Below are 6,156 nucleotides of genomic sequence, written 5' to 3'. Positions count from 1 at the left end.
GGAGCAACTGCTCCAAGCTAAATGTAAACAATAGCCGTAAACAGTATATTTTTAGGAAAACCCCCAACCTGTGGTGGTTGTTGTGGTCTTTTTTGTAATGCATTTTCTCCCTTTTTCTCCCAGTTTTTAGTGCATCCAATTCTTATCCAATTACGTTATGCTTCCTCTCTACTGGTGCTGACCCCCGCCCCAATTGAGGAGAGGAAACTGACACACGCCCCCTCCGACACGTGTGCAGTAGCCGACTGCATCTTTTCACCTGCACGAGGCGAAATGACATGCGGATCAGCCTTGTGCACGGAGAGCCACACCCTGATCGCATTATTACTCTAATCTGTGCATATGCCATCAATCAGCCAGCAGAGGTCGTAATTGCTTCAGGTATGACGTCCCTATCCGGCATTTCCCTCCCTGGATGAACAACAGCCAAATGTTGTTTATACAGCCGCCCAGCCAATGTATTCGAAATCCCAGCTCTGGTGTGCTAGCGTGTTTTACCAGCATTTTGCTGCACTGTGTTTAACAATTACCAATCTGCATTGTTCTCAGTCCAAGAAGAGTAGACAAATTTAGCATGGGTACTTAGGAGCAGTACACTATCTGGTACTTGGCAATGGTAAGAGCTTCTTAATGTGGGATCACAAATTTAAAAACACACCATACCACAGGAAACCAAGCAGTGAAAAACATCTAACCAACAACAGATTTATCAGAAGAAAGCAGCTCAGACAACAACAAGCTCATTTTTAGCAGGGCTATGACTCTGGAGTACATCCAGTAAATAAAAATACGCTTTACCAGCATTTACTGGTTTTAATAATTTATTTAAATATGCTTTTCAGTACAGAGAAGCAAACATAATGTCCATTGTGGTGGGCACAGAGTCTGATGGAGTAAATGCAAATTTTAGGATTCGAGACTGGGCTGGATCTTGATTGGTCTGTAGTCTGCGTTTTAAAAGCGGATCTGGCAACCAGGGGGTGATGTCATTTGTCATTGAGCTGTAGCAAGAGAAGGATGAACGTCAGGAAGCTGAACTGTTTTAATTATAATAAACTTATACATGTGAGTAAACTTATTCACTTTATTGCTTTTAAAAGGCTGACATGACCGTGTAGCCATGAAATAGTTTAGCTTAGCAGCACTATCTTGTTTTCTTTTAATTTCTATACGTTTCCTGAAAGGGTGTATACAAGCATTGGTGGTGTTTTGTGTTCGGTTATAATTCTGTGTTTATTACAACCATAAATAACGCAGATACACGTTATTAATACTATTAATGTGTATGTAAGTGCTGCCATCTGATCCCCACCAATGCATCAGTCAGATCAACTTATACTAATGTAAATGAAAACAAACTGTATTCTTACACGGCTTGATTCCAAATGCACTAAGAGATAACTCATGTACACAGATCAATGGATGCATATAGAAATAAGAAGGTGTTTAAAGATGTAAAATCGGTCCTACCTTCATCAGGTACAATTCAAATATGAGCCCAAATCAATCTATAAACCATTGCATAAACAAGTGTCACTGTTTCGAAACGTGCAGCAAAATGCTGCCATCAGCCGGTCAATGCGTGTAACTGCACCCGGGAAATAAATACACAAGGTTTATTTCTTTATTTATTAGGATTTTAACGTCATGTTTTACACTTTGGTTACATTCATGACAGAAACGTTAGTTACTCTTAACATAAGGTTCATCAGTTCACAAGTTTTAATGTCAGGCAGGCATGGACAATCCTGTATCTCCAATTCACCTCACTTGCATGTCTTTGGACTGTGGGAGGAAACCCACAGTATTGTATATAGTAATAACTGTAAGTTGCTTTGGATAAAAGCAGCTGCTAAATGCCGTAAATGTAAAGCCAAAACACGTTATATAATGTATGTGCTGTTGGTGTGGTGTAGTATATTTAATAAAGTGAATATCTTGTTTAAATAAACAACTTTCCCCTTTTTTAAAAAGGCTTTCACAAGTTTTTAAAATGTTTCTGCATGAATCCACTTCAATTCAGCCACAAAGCTTTGGTGAGATCCGGAACGTGGTAAAAAGTGCTGGCTCACAGTCTCTGAACTCAGCAGATCATTTGTTTATGAGCTTCGCTTGGTGCGTGGGGCATTGTTATTCTAAATCAGCCAAACACCAACCTGTGGCCACACATTTGAAAGCACTATGGTAACTAGTGCTGGACAATAATTCGATATCGATATATATCGCGATAGAAAACGTTTCAATAACGGTGATATGATTTTTAAACAAATTCGATCGATATGCTTACGTCAGTGCGTGATGACGTACGCCACAGGCACGAAGCCGGTGCTCAGCGTTACCGCTCTGATTACACTCCGCTACAACACGGTGGATATTAGCGGCTAAATGAGTTCAACAGCTGTGAGTGAACGAGCATCCACAGTCAGGGGCGGAGCCGGGGGGTGGCCGCTTTGCCGCTGTTACTTTTTTGCGGAAGCATTTTTGCACGCAGGTGTTCCCACAGGGACGCAATTCAACAGCGCACGTCAATCAAGTAGTTCTCCATCAAAACAGTGCAGTTACACACTCAACATAAATGTCAACCACCAACACTATTACAGAAGAAGTAGTACTACTGAGTACTAATACTACTGAGTACTAATACTACTGAGTACTAATACCAGTTATTACTACTACTACTACTTATTAGTTGTGGCGCTCGACGACGGGATATTCGCGTTCCAGTGTTGCCAGATTGGGCGGTTTTCCTCTAAAACAATTTAATAGCATTTAAATAACACTACAATTGAAAATAGAATATTCAGTTTTAAGAAGCCCCAGCATTGTAGAAGGCTATTAAAAGTAAAGTCAATTTTCAATGCTGATCTGGATCTGGTTGGTCAGAATGTATCATATTCTTGAAAGAAAATTAAAATTTGTTTTCCATGCATTCACACTGGCATGTTCTGGGGTTCAGATGAGTCTCATCAGTACACATAAGTTTGCAGTCAAATGATGAAGTATTGCAAAGGAATATCTTTAAAATTCTGTTAAGGTTATAGGCTATATTTTAGTTTCTCACAGGGAAAATGAGAACAAATAAAAAGCTTATTATGCTGGGCTTGATGTAATTCCACATGGCACTCACTGCCATAGGTAAATGAGTGAATGACCAAAACACTACTGGATCAACAGCCACTAGCCTAGGGTGGCCACATTCATAGTCACAAAAAGTAGGGCATCATACCAGGAACAGGGGGACATGATACTGCAACACACAGAATGAAACCAGAACCCATATAACAGAGTTTTTGACCAATTTAAGTTTTTCTGACATTTGTATTATTCATATCGATATCGGAATTATATCGTATCGACCGAAATTAGGAGTTATATCGTGATATAAATTTTAGCCATATCGTCCAGCCCTAATGGTAACCAAGTGTGACGTTTTCTGTTCTATCTGCCAGCACAGATTCTGGCGAGCGTAAAGCTCAATGGTCTGATGCTTGTGTGCGTTACACCACTCTCTTTAATAGTGAGTGTGGCTAAAAGTGTTGAATCTATGGATTTAAAAGGTTCCCACATACAATGGCTCTGTTATGTATATTTAACAAGATAGTTCTTATTATTATTATCATCCACTGGGAAACACTGGGTGCAAGGCAGGAATACACTAGACATTGGCATCAATCCTTTGTAAGGGTTCTGTGATCCCCACCCCCTCAGACATAGCCAATCATGTCTGTGTAGAAGCAAGGCCGACCAATAGCACCACTGAAATTCAAACCCAGATCTCGGCTGTTTTTTTTTTCATAAAACTTGTTTTTATATTTCCTTTTGGTAACTTTCTTCCTCATTAATAATAAGAGGAAGAGCCTGTAACTCAGTGATGTGAGAGATTTTTACATAAGGATCAAAAGTCTAACAGTTTTGAGAAGACAGAACAAAGCAATTCCAGAACGTTGGGATTCAGGATTTGGCACTCAGTGGTGCAGACATGATTGGCTATGTCTGCGGGGAGGAGGGTGGCTCTCAAGGCCCTGCGATGGATTGGTGTCCTTTCCAGGGTAAAATACTGCATTGTGCCCAATGATTTCAGGGAGGCTGGGCCTGATGCATCTTGTGTAATGAGTAACTACCGTTCCTGTCATGAATGTAACCAAAGTGTGTAAAACATGACGTTAAAATCTTAATAAATAAACATTGTACTGTATGCCTGTATGTGTATATATATGACAAATAAAGACATTCTTTGTTTTTCTTATTGTTCTAAAGCTGCATACATAGAGTTTTATCAGACTTAGAAACCCAGTACTTCTTTATTTTATTTATTTTTTTACTTTTTTAGATGTTGCCAATTCAAACTCTATTACTCTGTTACAGGACAGTCATTAATTCAGAAGGACGAGGCTAACAAACCAGCATTTCAGTCCATAACAGTCACAAAGAGGTAAAAAAAAAATTGTGGTGGGACAAAATTTCTATATTCAGTATACAGTATAAATGCAGGTTAAAGGGAGAGCTGCTAGGGAAATAGTGTGTGGGTAGTACATGTTTACAACAACTCATCACTGCATGAGTAGCTCTGTGCAAGTTATTCAGGGTGGTTATCTTAGCATCATCACCAGGTGTTGTGGAAAAGCACCATGAAAACAACATTCAAACAAGAAAGAACCCTTTGTCTACTGGACTACTGTTTCAACACACTGCAATTTTCTCATCTGCTGTGAGACAGTAACACAGTGAGCGTTTCAGTTTGGCCTGGTTAAGTCCAGACAGATTTTTTTCTCCCACCACAGGTGGGAGCAGGGACTTCCTATTATTTTTGCTGTAGTCATATGAAAAAATCATATTAGCATTTTAAACCTACCATCAAGCCTATAGTTTGTCCAAAACTAATTCATTTATTAATTTCTACTTAATTTACTTACTATCACATTATCCTGATCGGGGTCACTGTGGGTTTAAAGCAACCCAGAAACATTGGGCTACAGGAATACAGACTGGACAGGGTGTCAGTCCATTGCAGGGCACACACACCCATATACATTCATTCACTCACTCACACCTAATGGGATTTAGAGCAGTCAGTACAGCTTTGGCAGTTTTTGCAGTGCAGGGTGAAACCGGAGTGCCTGGAGGACTCGTGCCGAAGTACAATGGACATGTGCCAAAGTCCTCAGTGAATTCCTCAAGATAGGGTTACCAAATGAGATCTTAATACATACAAATATACAGTGATGTGAGTGCATGTGCTGGCTGAATTCTACTTGAAACACACTTTTTAAGGTATATATTACACTACATAGATGTTCCAAGTGTTTTGTGTAGTGTTTTATAGGTAATACAAATGGACTGTTTTGACATTGTTATTATTATAGTGTGAATAGACATATTTTTAGATGCACATTATCTAAAAATCTGAAAAATTATTAGTGTGACCAAAAATATACTCAGTATTTCAGTATAATTTGACCCAGAATTTTTTTTTTTACTCTAGAGCAATCTAAAATATTCTAAAATAAACATATTCAAATTTGTCTTTAGCATGGGGCATTAATGTTACATTTGGTCCTTTATATAGATACATGAACCTTTTTTTTTATATATGTAATTTGTGTAAAACAATACATTATATATAATGTATACAGTTTCTTCTGTATAAAAACTGTTCTTGAATAGGCAATACATATTTGTAACCACAAGTCTTGTCTGTGTTTTTACAGTAAATACATAAACACTTTAGGCAGAACTGCAAGTACTAAAAAAGCAGCCACTTCTCATCACCTGTGGTGGTAGCTGCATCATGCTATGAGAGTACTCAGGCAGACTCACAAGACTAAGGAAATGAATAAATATTTTTAACATTTAATAAATCTGGGTTTTCTATTTATTCATTGTTTGCCTGACCAGTGTGACTATTTTCTAAATGTAAGCCTATTTAATTTGATGCCTGCAATACACTTAGAAACAGTGGGACGGAGCAACAAATTAAAAGTGAAAAGTTTATTGAATATTCAAGTCATTTTGAAGTGTACCACAATAAGCAGGTGAATTGGTCATAGGTGATTGGGTATAAAAGAAGGATCCACCAATAGCTAAGTTTTTGCAAGCAAAGATTGTTCATTGATCACATTTTGTGCCAAAATTCATGAGACCATTGTCAATCATTAA

General features: G+C 38.3%; 1 long non-coding RNA gene across 1 annotated transcript; it reads left to right on the top strand.

Moving 5' to 3' along the window:
* Positions 1 to 977: 977 nt before the first annotated feature.
* On the top strand, positions 978 to 5,859 carry LOC134319482 (uncharacterized). The gene is made up of 3 exons (XR_010013516.1): positions 978 to 1,065; positions 4,366 to 4,432; positions 5,709 to 5,859. It is a non-coding gene; the product is annotated as an uncharacterized LOC134319482 (long non-coding RNA).
* Positions 5,860 to 6,156: the final 297 nt, after the last annotated feature.

The sequence above is a fragment of the Trichomycterus rosablanca genome, chromosome 1 (assembly GCF_030014385.1).
Source record: "Trichomycterus rosablanca isolate fTriRos1 chromosome 1, fTriRos1.hap1, whole genome shotgun sequence".
Lineage (NCBI taxonomy): Eukaryota > Metazoa > Chordata > Actinopteri > Siluriformes > Trichomycteridae > Trichomycterus > Trichomycterus rosablanca.
Note: the sequence above shows the minus strand (reverse complement) of the source record. Positions and strands in the feature narration are given on the sequence as shown.